At 47.9% G+C, this 15,270-nt stretch overlaps 1 protein-coding gene across 2 annotated transcripts in view; it reads right to left on the minus strand.

Annotated features, from left to right (window-relative positions):
* Window positions 1–15,270, minus strand: part of SLC5A10 (solute carrier family 5 member 10) — a 1,126,075-nt gene that overhangs the window by 1,061,406 nt on the left and 49,399 nt on the right. The window lies entirely within an intron of this gene.

Raw genomic sequence — 15,270 nt, forward strand, 5'->3', positions numbered from 1 at the left:
CATTAGAAATTATACTTACCGGAATCCGGACTCAGCAATCCTACCACCGACGATCCTGCAAAGGAAAGGTACAAGATTAGCAGCGCTCTCAAACGCTCGCAGCCGTGCCACCTTGCCTTACCCATCCGTGGCCTCGCCGAACTCCACCGCGGCCACGACGCCGGCAGCATCTCGGCACCTGAAAGACAGAAAAAGACAGTCATTAGAGGTGCCCGCTCTAAAGAGGCCACATTTCTTCCACTTACTTACGTGCCTCATCACGCGCGACAGCGGCTGTGTCGCCGGCAGCATCTTGGCACCTGTAAGCAGAAAAAGACAATCATTAGAAGTAAGCAGTTGCTTTTCTTTCACTTACCTTCCTCCAACGCGGCCACGACACCAGCTACATCCCAGCACCTGCATAAGAGGAATACATGGTGAGCACTAACTAAGCACGGAGAACAAATACTCACCAAGAGACTTACCTGCTTTAGGTTTCTGGGCCCCGGCTCCTGTGGAGAAAAGGCACTCATACTTACGGCTACCGCAAGAGAGACGAAAGGACACAGTGTCCGCAACTATTTCCCATCCAGTGACTAACTGGATTCTACGTACTGAAGGCAAGCGTCCCCAGCCAGCACGATCCTCCCCGCAATGAGAGACAATGAAGGACTCTCCCAAGTAGGGAATAAGGCCAAGACAGAGTGCGGGTGAGCTTAAATGGGAGTTTATCAATCAGAATATGGCATGCAAAGAACTCTGCAAACTCCGAGAGCGCTCTGTCTGACAATAGCAAAGACAGGCGTATATATTTACAAAAAACGTCATAAGAACCTACATACTATAGGGGGCACAAGTTCAATGGGATTGGGTGGCGATGACTAACTATAGGTGCTGCTGCGATGTGGTTGGCCGTGGCTGGAGAACGTCACTGGTCAGCCTCGTGGGTTGGGCTGGGCCTGGCAGGTTGGCAGAGTTCATCCGGGCGGTGTTGTTGTGCCATTGCGGCCAGTGTCAGAGATGAATGTCTTTTCCTGACTTATTTGCCCTAGGCCATGCACACCGCAGTCATTCAGTCATTGCAATATTATCTTCTTTAGTAAATCTTCCAATAGGTTATTCTACAGGTTAATGCAACACAGGAGGAATGCACCTTGTGAGGGGCCTAATGGTCATTCATCAGGGCATGGTTACCAGCGTCCTGTTGACCGGAGTCATAGGTTGGGGGGCTAAGCTTCAGGGCATGGGACGGCGGTACAAGCCTCCCTGTCTTGTTAGATGTGGTTATAAATGTGCCGCTGTGTGTTGCCACAGTGTTGGGTGTCCTGATTGCACAGGGCCATAAGTCTGAGATGATCTGGTGGGTTGTGGGGTTTACGAGGGGGCGCCTTTGGAAGTGTGGGTTCAGGCAGAGGTTTACTGCTGTGCTGTAAATAATGCAGGTGGCGGCCCGTGGCCTTGGGTGCTGCAGAGGGGGCTACACATCTGTGAAGCGGCTCCAGTCTAGTTGGGGGAGGTGGGGAAGCGCGGCGCGGGCCTCTGCTCTCATGTTTGGCAGTCTCCGCAGGGTGGGAGGGGAAATGGCCTTGCACATATTTACAAAGGTATCTTCCTCGCGTGTTGCCGGTTTTTGGAGGCGAAAGCATCACAATCATTAGAACACTTTATAATATTTGTTTGAATTACTTAAAAACATACATTTCATTTCGCTGGAGGCGTTTCAATTATATCCAGTCTGAGCACCTTATTCGTACACTATGTCTCAACAATTACAGTATTTAGCTATATGCATATACATCTTGCAGTAAGTGAGGTAGCATTGCGGCTGGTGTAGTACATAGAAAATGAACCGCCACCGTATGTGACGGTGGTGGCACGCAAGGGGCTTAAAACATACATGCGTGACGAGTACATTCTCGCACACCCTTCACAGTTGCCCCCTGTATGGTTACATTTGTTTTCTTGTGTACTCTAGCAGCATTAGTTCAGTTATGGCGCGGGACCGCGGGGTGTACGGTTTTCAATGATATATCTAAGGAACACTCCCCCGGAATGCTTTTATCATTTGCACACCCCTGCAGGGGTGCGGGTCCTTCATGGCTGGTGTCATGTACAATAATTACACAATTTTACAGGTTTCTTTAGTAAAAGTGGTTGTATGGAAAGGATACAAAAAGTGGTTTTTGACATTCATATTTGGGTACCTTTCTGCTTCCATCAGATGACCATTCTACAGATCTTCCCATCACCCAGTCCTTGCTGACCGGGTCATTCTGGGAGCAGTGATACACTGTGGACGGTGGAATGTTACAGTGTTAGTATCTTATGCTAGCTCATGTCCGTCCTGTTCGTGGGAACGTGCTCACAGCGGATCTGCCAGGGTGCTGCGGCAACAGGGATAATTGAAACTCTCCAAGGGTGGGGGCCGCGCTGCAGTGCGCTACGCTCACACCATCCTTATTAGACAAAATGGTTTCTGAGGCCTAGCTAAATTCAATACGTGTGGGCAATGCCTTCAGCAGGTGAGCCATCCACCACCTGGGCCCGGGTGGTAAGGAGGGGGCACCCGATGAGCCGTGGCCCTCACCTGGGGTGGAGATATAGGCGAGGGGGGTCCCTTGGACCACTCCTCCCCTACATTTACCCCCTTTCGTTACTTAAGTAACGAATACTTTAACTCTTCCAGCCTTCTGCATTCTGCTTCGTCCATCACTGCCTCATCCCATGCAGGTGTGCCTTTTATGGGCATCCATGCTCTACACACCCCCCGTAAGCTTTCCCCTCTTCTGGCATATTCATCTGGGGTACAAGTCAGGTATATACATCCGCCATCTCCCGCCAGATCTACCCACACCTCTTGGTACCATTCTAGTACACGGGGCTCTCTAATGGTGGTGTGCCATGCTTTATCTACGATATCTTTGTCGTGATAGATAGGCACCAGCTGATATCTTGGTGTGTTATCTGTTCCTGTTTGTACCTGCACTTCCTTCATGTTATGCATTGCCCCACGGGTGTTGCCCATTGTCACCATCATCATTGCTCCATTAGGTACTGCGTTAGCACAACATCGAAGATCCACCTGGCACAGGCAAAAAATAAAAAGGAGGAACACCACAGCTGGCATCAAAAATTTCACAGTTGTTCCAAGCCATGAGGGGACCCAGGAGAAAATGTTGTCGAACTACGTACTGTCTTCTGCTCCACCCTCCATTTTCATTTTTTCTCCTAGGTTGTGTACTGCTTCGATCACATGGGACAGGGAGCCGTTTTCTGCATCTTCGGAAGGTACGAAAGTGCAGCAGGCATTTCCAATTTTTCGGCAAACACCTCCATCCATCGCCGTCAACAGGTCCAAGACATACCTGTTTTGCATTGTCATCAGCCGTAAAGCCCTTAGTTCCACTTTTATTACGTTGAACCCTTCTTCAGTGTCGTTGGCCAGCTGAATCAGTTCCCAACGTGTTATCTGGAGCCATTTTGCGTTTGCCCTTGCTTGGACACTTGAGATGAGTGAGGCGAAGAATGTTTCTGCTGAGCTGAATAATCGATATCTGTCTGGGATCTGGGCCAACAGTTCTGATGATGCCTTTGATATGTAATTTGATGCTCTTCTGTTACGGGCCAGCATCTCTCCCTTGTTTCCGGAAGACAGGACATACATCTGTGACTCCGCAGTCGGCTGGGCTGCACTTTGTTGTATGCGTTCCTGTGTCCTTTTGCTTCCATCGATGTGGCTTTCTGGTATTACCATTAGGGCTGAGTGCAGAGTGGCCATTGAGCAGCTGCGACTCCAGGACGGGGGAAGGCGCAGGTATGCCTGATTGCCGCATACCCAGTACGTGTCCATTAGGGCCGCTGTCCCTTTTCTCAGATCTGGGATGGTGAGGGTCTTGTTACAGTTCTTGTTTGTTCCCATGGCGGTTTTCCCCTCTCCTTTGAAACATAGTTCATAGTCTATTTCGCTCTGTAGTTTGAAGGGTTTTTCAATGGCGGTTACCCAAGTTAGTTTTGAAATGTGTTCCTTCCATACTGGTGTGCACGTTTCTTCTATCCACTGCAGTTTCTCTGGTGCCACACCTCTCAGTGCTTCAGCTTTACACATTACTTCTTCATCCTTCCACTTGTTGTCTGAAAAAAGTGTCCCTTGTATTACGAAAAATGGTTCCTCCAGACATACCACCCCTGCCGTTTTTGGGTAGCAAGTTTTCTCGTTCTGCAGCATTTTAAAAATAACTTCATGTGCCTGGAAGGTGTTCTTAATCCTGCATAACGTGAGATGAAGGAGACATTGGGCATCTATAATTGGCAACTCTTTGGGTAGCAATACTTTGGGTGTACCTGAAGCATGAGGAATAAGGGAGCAAACATAACAGCTCTCATTTGTTGTTTGTTTTGCGGTGGCACTCATATCTGCATACCACTTATTTGTTTGGTGGGGGTGTCGTGGGTCTTCCATTTTATCTAATCCTAACCCATAGTACTCATCATACTTCCTCCTCCCGGTTTCCCTTTTCCGTCTGTTGTTCTTGTTCCTCATGTACTTCCCAGCCTCCTGGGCGAGGGAAGAATAGACACCCCTTTCTCATTCCCGCCCCACTTGGCTCATTCATCGTATAAGATTTCGTGTGCTGCTAGCATCTTTTCCTTTTCGTCCCTGAGTTTATCTTGCAGGTTGTTTTTTAAGACGGGGGCAGGTTGACTAGTGGGGGTATCATACAACCACGATATGGCAGACGGGTTTCAGTCATTTAAACTGCGAGCATTATACCTATACATCACTGGTGGAGACACTGTGTTGTTTTGCATTCCACCCTGTGGCTCTTTCTTTTCTGATATGACAGCATTGGATGGTGTGAGAACCCCATACAAGTTTAGTTCCATCCCATACCAGAAAATCACCTTCCCTCATATTGACACTTGCAGTTACATTGGTCCCAGTGGTGCTGTTAATCCCAGTGCTGTTAATCCCTCCCCCCTCGTTCATCTCGATAGAGATGAACGCTACAAACCAATATGTAACCAGGCCAAACATTAGCATAAAAAACATCGTAATGCACACAGATAATCCGCACTCATACGAATATCTGCATCTCTCATTTACTAATTCTCTCATTCTACTAATTCTATCCGTTGCAGGCTGCCTGTTAGATGCCATGGTAGTTCCTGTTTGAGATATAAAAGTGCATTAAGTGCATGCATGTAAACATTTTTGTTGGCACCATTAGTGCCAATATATATATTGACGGGTAATGGAAGCGGGTAGGGTTGTAGGGAAGGGTATTCACAGTGTAAACACGTCATAATTTGATCACTTCATTAATTACATATAAGTCCAAAAAAAAAACTTTTTTTTTGTTTTCGTAATATATAAAAAGAGAATGCAGGTATACTTTATCAGTCACTTTCCCATTCACGTTCATTGCTGACGCACATACACAAGTTAATATTCAGACATTCTGTTCAGTTGCATCTGTTGCTGTTGTCTGTGCCTCCTCATCTACCTCCTCTCGCACATTACTATATGCTCTTCGTACATCTGTCAAGTGTACCCAGTACCTCAAGCCCTTCACTTTTACAGCTGTGGGTGTGCAGAACACTACTTCGTATGGGCCGTGGAACCGTGGTGCATTCCATCGACGCACAAAACTCCTGACATAAATTAATTCGCCCGGCATTAGCTGTAGCTGTTGCTCAGGCTCTGTGACAGACCCTGTTATGTTCCCCTCCTCTCTAGTGAAGGGTGGGGAGAGCTGGTTTGATATTGCGCGCGCTGCCCTTGTTAATTTTTTCAAATAGTCTGTGAATTCCTCTCCTAATATTGCGGCGCTCCTGTGTGCATCTGAGTGTTCGCGCAGTGGAGAGTGTGCTGTGTGCATTCGTCTCCCAGTCACGTTTTCGTGCGGAGACAAATGGTGATCTTTACTTGGCTGATTTCTCAGTTCAAATAGCGCAAGGGGCTGACAGTAGATCCAATTCTTCTTCAATGAAAAGCATAGTTTTGATAACCTACCCTTCAACAGTTTGTTCATCTTTTCCACTACGCCATTACTTTGAGGATGATAAATCGAACACAATTTATGTTTTATTCCCAATAATGTAGTAACTTCCTTGAAAAGTTCATTCACAAAGTGAGTGCCGTTGTCTGAGCGAATCACGTCACAAATTCCCCAGCGCGGGAACACTTCCCTCACTAGGAACTTTGCAGCGCTTTTGGCATCAGGTCGTGCACACGGTCCTGCTTCCACCCACCTTGAGAATGGGCACACAACCACGATCATGTACCGTGCGCCATTACACCTTTCCCCCATGTCCGCGTAATCAATATGCAGTTCTCTGAATGGGCCAATGGGTTTAGGAATTGTTCCCCGGAGCGTGCGTAATGTCATTCCTGAATTGTAGATTTGACATGTCGTGCATTCCATTGCTAATCGAGATACGTGCTCCTGGAGACAGGGCACGAACCATTCTTCCTGTATTTCTGCTGCAATATGCTGTTTGGTATTATGTGCAGGGAAGTGCAGTTGTTGAAACGCAATTTCTAGTAACTTGATTGGCATTACCACTTTTCCTGAGTTATTTTGCCGCCACAGCAAGTCTGTTCCCGACTTGCTGCACCCTCGTTTTGTACACATCAATTTTTCGTCTTCACTAGCTCCTTCCTGCAATTCTAGTATTTGTGATATGGGCATCATGTTGTACCCTTCTGGGGGCTCTACGTTTGTCTTGTGCTGCAGCATGTACTCACCTGCTCCATATTTATTAAAATAGGAAGCCTCCTTGGCGGAAGCGTCCGCTGCCGCGTTCCCCAAAGACACAACGTCTGTGTTGGATGTATGTGCTTGGCACTTAACTATTGCTACGGCAGTGGGGTTTTGTAGGGCCTCAATTAACTCTTTCAATAATTCTGCATGCTGTACTGGTGTTCCGTCTGCCCGTCGAAATCCCCTCCGCCCCCATCTCGCTAGACCTCCATGTACTGTTGTTGTCATGTAAGCGGAGTCTGTGTATATTGTCACTGCGCAACCTTTTGCTGCATGTAATGCTTCTATGAGCGCAATCAGTTCTGCTGCTTGTGCGGAATAATGTGATAGGAGGCGGTACTGTAGTAGTGCTTCATACTCACCGTCTTCTAACCTCACCACTGCCATACCAACATGCTTTTCTCCCGTGTCCACATCAATCGATGCAGACCCATCCACGAAGTACACTTCCCCCTCGCTCAGAGCATTCTCACACACCACTGTGTCCTCCTCTCTCTCTCCTGTGTAGGTTGCGCAATCGTGGTCCTGCATGTCCTCTAGTGTGCATGCTTCTGTAATGAATGTCGCGGGGTTTACTGTTTTGCATCTCACCACATGGCTGTTGGTGCTGGATAATATGATTTCATAAGCTGTTGCCCGCTGTGTTGTCAGTGTGCTTTTTGACCTCTCAAGGATTGCAAATAATGAATGTTCCACAAACAATGTTACAGGGCAACCCATTACTATTGTGGCACTTTTCTCAATCGCGAACGCGGCTGCAGCGAGCGATTGCTCACACGCGAAATGGCCTCGCATTACGGCATCCAAAGTACCACTATAGTAAGCCAAGAGCTTGTGTCCTAGGGACGTCTTTTGTGTCAGAACAGCTGTCATGAGTGTTCCCTTACAGTGTGAGAATAGGTAAAATTTGCGTCCATAATCAGGGTTGGCTAGCACTGGGGCGCTTGAAATTAACCTTTTCAGTGATTTGAATGACATGCTCATTTCTTCTGACCATTCGATCTTTTTATTTTCTTGCTGTGCTTCTTTGAGTGCTTGTAGTAGGGGTCTTGTGTATGCTGCATAATCTAATATCCATGCTCGGCAATAGTTGCACATTCCCAAGAATTTCTGCATCTCTTTCACTGTTGTGGGTTCCGCCACTGACCTTATCGCTTCTACCCTGTCGGGAATTATTCTTTTTCCATCTTTTGATATCAGCTGTCCCAAGTATAGGACCTCTGTCAGGCAGTACTGTAATTTATTCTTATCTAACTTGTACCCCTTATTGGCCAATAGTGTCAGGAGCGTTGTTGAATCCTTTCTACATGTTTCTTCGTCTTGTGCACACACTAGCAAATCGTCTACGTACTGAATGATTGTACTCACGACTGATAGGTTTCCCAAGTCTGCATGCAATATGCGGTTGAATATGCTCGGGCTCTCACAGTATCCCTGTGGTAGTCTGCAGTGCTCATACCTTTTACCCCCCAGTGTGAATGCTGTAAGGTATCTACTCTCTTCAGCCAGGGGTATTGAGAAAAATGCGTTTTTCAAATCTACTACTGTGAAATGTGATGCTTGCTTCGGGATGCTGCATAATATGGATGCAGGGTTCGGGACCAAAGGGAACTCTTTCTGAATTACATCATTTAGGGGGCATAAGTCCTGTATCATCCTCCAAGACCCTCCTTTTGCTTTTTTGATTGGATAAATGCATGTGTTACATGGGGAGGTTAAAGGCACTATTATCCCTTGCGCTAGTAGTGCATTTATGGTCTCTTTTATCCCTTCCTCAGCCTCACGGGACAATGGATACTGTTTCACTCGGGGTAAAATTGCCCCTTGCTTTAGCTTTATGACCACAGGTTGTACTCCATGCAACAGCCCTACATCATGGGGGCCTGTCGTCCACAAATTATTTGGTACAATCCTCATGTCATCATCAAAAAAGGACGGCGGTGCTCCTACCACTGCCATCAGTTGGACGGGGGTTTCCCTGGCTTGAATCAAAATGTCACAGGGCATCGCTATTTCCATTACTATCTCACCATCCCCTTCTGTGTCTGAAAACAGATCCTCATCTGTTAATTCTCGTAGGGCGATGTTGGCATTTGTACACAGCACTGTACGCCACTCACATCCTTCCCTATCCACTCCAATCACAGCGATCCTTTTTGCTGATACCTGTACAGCGTGCAAGTCTAATGATACCACTGATCCTGGTGCTGTCTCGGGGCACACTATGGGGCGAAAGAGGAACTCCGCTGGAATCCTCCAGTCCATTCTTCTTAGCTCTGGAATTATGAGGGCCAATGTCTTTAGCCCGTCAATAAACATTTCCTCATTTTCCGGCAACCCTCGTACTTCTTGTGTGGTTGTGTAGGCTTGCACTACCAACATTGCACGCAAGGGGCATATCCCGGGTGTAGAACACACTATTCCTCTCTCGGTAAATGATATGGTCATGTTAAGTTTACTCAGGAGATCCCTCCCTAATAAATTTATTGGTGAATGTTCGTAATACAGTAAGGGTGTCTTTACAGTTTTACCCCCCACTGTTACATCCAATGCTTCTGTGTAAGGAACTTCAATTACAGCCCCAGAGAACCCCTGCGTCTCTAACTTCCTGTTAGATAACGGGAACCGGCCCTCCCGGATACATGATTTCTCCGCTCCCGAATCAACCATGAATATGAACTGCTTGTCTCCTATCTGCGCCCCTACCAATGGTTCCTCTGCTGCATTGTAGGTTGTAGATAGAACTGGACACGCAAGTGTTCTCTGTGGGCTGTCCTATGCGGGGTGTCTCATCGCCCCCCCTGATTAAAGACATTTCCTGAAACCACTGACATGCCGTTGTAGGGTGCTGGTGCGGGGGCCCCGTTTGCTGTTGTCGCGAAAGGGTTGCCTGGCGTGTACTGCATATTGTCATTATTTTGTGGGTGGTTCTGTGTTCTATACTGGTGCCCCTGTTGCTGCTCATTATTACCTTGGCCTGGGTTTCTCAGTTGTTGTTGTCCCATTGGAAGGCCATATGGGCTTCCCGGGTGGGGGTGGCCATACTGTTCTACCTCTTGGAACCCGTTGTTGGGTCTGGCTCTGCACTCCCTAGAGTAATGCCCCCATCTTCCGCAGTTCCAGCAACTCCCTTGTGCACCTCTAGGGCCCTGCCATCCATTTCCTCCCATTCCTCCGTATCCCGGTCCACCTCCTCTTCGGCCCCTGTACCCACCTCGTCCCCCTCGAGGGGTCCACTCTTGCCACTGCGGACCTCCACCTTGTTCCTGCTCGTTCCACTGCCGCTGTCCTGCTCCAACCCAATTAGTTGCCACCCTTCCTTGTATTGCTATCAGGCCCTCCTCCTCCTCATCTCCCTCCCTGCTGTGGGGGAGTGCGGCTACAGCCGCTGCGACCTTCACCAACTTTGTCTGCACTAGTTTTGCTTCGTCTGCCAATCTCTTCTGCGCCACCTCCTTCTCCCTTTCCTTTATTCTCTTACAATGGTGTACTATTATGCTCTGAATCTCAGGCCATCCCTTCGCTTCAATACCTGCTATCTTGTCGAGCGCCTTTTGCACTTCTTTGGGGAGCCCTCTTTTTATAATGAAATAAAATAAAGATGTCGATTGATACCAGGGCGTGCCCGTTTCTGCTCTCCACATCTCTTGGACCCGAAAAATGTAATCCATAGCCTCCTCCCCGTCATTCATTGTACACTGCATGACTGACTGTAAGTCTGGCGTGTCTGGAAACGTTTCTCGCAAGGCATCCCACACCCTTGCACGCACTGTGTTAAAGGAGGCTCCGTCATGGCGGTCCCAGTCTAATGTTACTCCCGGGAAACCGGCCTTGACCCATACTCTCTCAGCCTGATCCCCCACTGCTGATACAAGCAAGCTCTTCACATCTCCTATTGCTAGGATAACCCCGGCAGTGTGTTTCTCAAAGGCGTATATCCACTTACTTGCCCCTCCTGACAACGGGGGCAATAGCTTTAATAAATTGGCTTTATCCATCTGAGCCCATGGGATATAGTTTGGCCTCCCTCCTCCCCTATGTATCAATGGGAGCTGTAGCCTTCCTTTTGTCGTTACATCTGGACCCGTTTTGGCGGCTGATGTTCCCAGTGATGCCATTTTCCGCACCCTGTTCCTTAATCGCCCCGTCCACTCATCATCCAATGTTCTCATCGAACATGTACCATCCCCCCCTTCGCTTCCCCCTCCCATTGCCATACTCAACCTGTCGCTTTCTTCTAAATCGTCCCTTATATCACATAGTAATTCCTCTCTGTCCCCCACAGGCCTTTCTTCATTATCAACATCTCCCTCGCGTGTCCCTAATTCTATTATTCGTGTCGGTTCTTCTTCAATTCTGAACAGTATCTCGCCCTTTTTCCACCCGTCTTCAGGTTTTCTATTCTCACCTGGCGCTCTAGACGTGCGCCCTGATCTTGCTGCATTAAGTGCTGTTTGTTCACATATGTCTTTTATCCTCGAGAGCTCATCTTTTGCTATCGAAAGTCTTCATTGTAAATCATCTGTGAGCTTCTCTATGTCCACCCTTTGTGTACCTGCCTGGGCTCGCTCCCTTGTACTTTCATATGGCGGGGGTGCCGTGGGCCGGCGGGGTGTAGTAGTTGTCGGGGGAGGCACGTAAGTGGGGTCACTGTACCCTTCTGCGGGCACAGGCTTGTTTAATATCGGGTACAAACTTATTACCTCTACTGGTGGCGCTACACTTGACAATTCTTTAACATCTTTCTGTATCATCAGTGGATTGTCAGTGGTGGACGGGAGGTCAGGATTTAATGCTGGTGCTTTAGGCGGTGGTATCTCTTCAAATAACCTCCAGAGATCTAATACCTCTCTCCTATTTTGCAACTGCTTCCCCTTGTACTTCAAACAAATGCATGTGGCCACCATATCCAGAACACTTTTATCAAATGACCCTCCCTCGGGCCATATCTGGGGTAACCCCTCTCCCTTCAACTCGGTTATCCATTGGTCATGATATTTCTTAATTCGCTCCGCGTAGCCTGGTAGGTTCTTACAAATATGTGATAAGGGTGTTTCGGCCCCCATCTTGTGTATTTTCCTAGTACTTGTTTCTATCTGTGTGTCCACAATTACAATGTAAACCTCTTACCAATATGGGTTTCGTCTTTTACCTCACATTCAATAATGGGCTCCTTTGTGCTCTGCCCCCTGCCTGCGCAATACAAAACTGGCTGTACACAGTCTCTATTCTCTTCTCTTTGGGGGGCACATACAAGAGCAAACCATCAGTTATTTCGACAACCTTAACCCGGAAATCAAATAGGTACACACTCACTCCGCCTTGTCGTTTTTCTGTTCAAAAAAGGTCTATCCGGTCACACTTACCATGACCATTCCATTTCTATACATTTATAGCCATTTTACACATTTACAACATCAACTTGTCGTCTGACACATACGAGGTGCACACACCTCCCAGTAACACTCCGTTCACAATTCAAGCTGCCCTCCCTTTCCTCCCTAGCCGGCTGTCCCTATCCTTCTTATTCGGATATGTGGATGCGCATATATATATCTATATATATATATATATATATATATATATATATATATATATATATATATATATATTGGTCTGCTCTTCCCTCTTATAGTAGGACTCTCTCCCTCTTACTTTCTCTCTGAGTTTTGTACTATTCTCACTTTTATTTTCCCCCTAACCCTAAAGAAAAGAAAGAAGTAATAGCGGTCACTAATATATTCTCAGTGCCCCCTTTTGCTGGACACTTTTTATCTTATATTCCACTTCTTCATATATTCCCAGTACTAGTCAAGATAGCACTATGCGGCGTCGCCTTCCACCCCCTTTCGGAGCTAGCTTCCCGTCACTTTTATCTCTTAATCCTAATGGCCATATGCAAAGAAAAAGCAAGGAAAATTTTAGGATGATCCTTAGTAGATCTGCACACCCTCTCTTCTTCCCCTGTCCTACACGTCTTTCTCCACTCCCTTTACAATCGCTCGCACTCAATACTCACGTGCCCGTCTTGAACCGATAGTCTCCGAAACTGGGTCCGTCCAGGCAGTGTTGCCGTCAGCTCAACAGTCAGCCCCGGCTCCGGCGAGCGGTACTCAAAGGGGATTTTTCAACTGGGATCCCGTACCCTCTCTCTTTTGAGTGCGCACTTCTTAGTGTACCGGTCGCCGTTGGCGGCCAGCCTCCCGGAGCCGGCTCACCGTGCGTATCCCTTTTCGACCGGAGATTCTCGTGCCAAAAGGGGACGGTAATGTCAGATCGGGAAAAAATAATAGTAATAATCACGCTTTCGGGGTCACCACTGAAGGCAAGCGTCCCCAGCCAGCACGATCCTCCCCGCAATGAGAGACAATGAAGGACTCTCCCAAGTAGGGAATAAGGCCAAGACAGAGTGCGGGTGGGCTTAAATGGGAGTTTATCAATCAGAATATGGCATGCAAAGAACTCTGCAAACTCCGAGAGCGCTCTGTCTGACAATAGCAAAGACAGGCGTATATATTTACAAAAAACGTCATAAGAACCTACATACTATAGGGGGCACAAGTTCAATGGGATTGGGTGGCGATGACTAACTATAGGTGCTGCTGCGATGTGGTTGCCCGTGGCTGGAGAACGTCACTGGTCAGCCTCGTGGGTTGGACTGGGCCTGGCAGGTTGGCAGAGTTCATCCGGGCGGTGTTGTTGTGCCATCGCGGCCAGTGTCAGAGATGAATGTCTTTTCCTGACTTATTTGCCCTAGGCCATGCACACCGCAGTCATTCAGTCATTGCAATATTATCTTCTTTAGTAAATCTTCCAATAGGTTATTCTACAGGTTAATGCAACACAGGAGGAATGCACCTTGTGAGGGGCCTAATGGTCATTCATCAGGGCATGGTTACCAGCGTCCTGTTGACCGGAGTCATAGGTTGGGGGGCTAAGCTTCAGGGCATGGGACGGACGGTACAAGCCTCCCTGTCTTGTTAGATGTGGTTATAAATGTGCCGCTGTGTGTTGCCACAGTGTTGGGTGTCCTGATTGCACAGGGCCATAAGTCTGAGATGATCTGGTGGGTTGTGGGGTTTACGAGGGGGCGCCTTTGGAAGTGTGGGTTCAGGCAGAGGTTTACTGCTGTGCTGTAAATAATGCAGGTGGCGGCCCGTGGCCTTGGGTGCTGCAGAGGGGGCTACACATCTTTGAAGCGGCTCCAGTCTAGTTGGGGGAGGTGGGGAAGCGCGGCGCGGGCCTCTGCTCTCATGTTTGGCAGTCTCCGCAGGGTGGGAGGGGAAATGGCCTTGCACATATTTACAAAGGTATCTTCCTCGCGTGTTGCCGGTTTTTGGAGGCGAAAACATCACAATCATTAGAACACTTTATAATATTTGTTTGAATTACTTAAAAACATACATTTCATTTCGCTGGAGGCGTTTCAATTATATCCAGTCTGAGCACCTTATTCGTACACTATGTCTCAACAATTACAGTATTTAGCTATATGCATATACATCTTGCAGTAAGTGAGGTAGCATTGCGGTTGGTGTAGTACATAGAAAATTAACCGCCACCGTATGTGACGGTGGTGGCACGCAAGGGGCTTTAAACATACACGCGTGACGAGTGCATTCTCGCACACCCTTCACAGGTGCCCCCTGTATGGTTACATTCGTTTTCTTGTGTACTCTAGCAGCATTAGTTCAGTTATGGCGCGGGACCGCGGGGTGTACGGTTTTCAATGATACATCTAAGGAACACTCATTTTATCATTTGCACACCCCTGCAGGGGTGCGGGTCCTTCATGGCTGGTGTCATGTACAATAATTACACAATTTTACAGGTTTCTTTAGTAAAAGTGGTTGTATGGAAAGGATACAAAAAGTGGTTTTTGACATTCATATTTGGGTACCTTTCTGCTTCCATCAGATGACTATTCTACAGACCTTCCCATCACGCAGGCCTTGCTGACCGGGTCATTCTGGGAGCAGTGATACACTGTGGACGGTGGAATGTTACAGTGTTAGTATCTTTTGCTAGCTCATGTCCGTCCTGTTCGTGGGAACGTGCTCACAGCGGATCTGCCAGGGTGCTGCGGCAACAGGGATAATTGAAATTCTCCAAGGGTGGGGGCCGCGCTGCAGTGCGCTACGCTCACACCATCCTTATTAGACAAAATGGTTTCTGAGGCCTAGCTAAATTCAATACGTGTGGGCAATGCCTTCAGCAGGTGAGCCATCCACCACCTCAGCCCAGGTGGTAAGGAGGGGGCACCCGATGAGCCGTGGCCCTCACCTGGGGTGGAGATATAGGCGAGGGGGGTCCCTTGGACCACTCCTCCCCTACAGTACCCCTGCACCTGAAGCAGGATGGAGAGCTCATCTTTACAATAGGTGAGAGCTCGCAGAAACCAAGTTGGGGGTCAAGAAGAGTGAGAAACGGGAGATTGGTGGGAACACATATCCACCCCAGCTGGTAATCAATCCCTTTTCTTCCACCTGCAGAAAACTTACTCTACAAGCCAGGCAATCCAAATTCG

Source organism: Ambystoma mexicanum, chromosome 2p, assembly GCF_040938575.1.
Source record: "Ambystoma mexicanum isolate Mex_15411 chromosome 2p, UKY_AmexF1_1, whole genome shotgun sequence".
In the NCBI taxonomy this organism is placed as follows: domain Eukaryota; kingdom Metazoa; phylum Chordata; class Amphibia; order Caudata; family Ambystomatidae; genus Ambystoma; species Ambystoma mexicanum.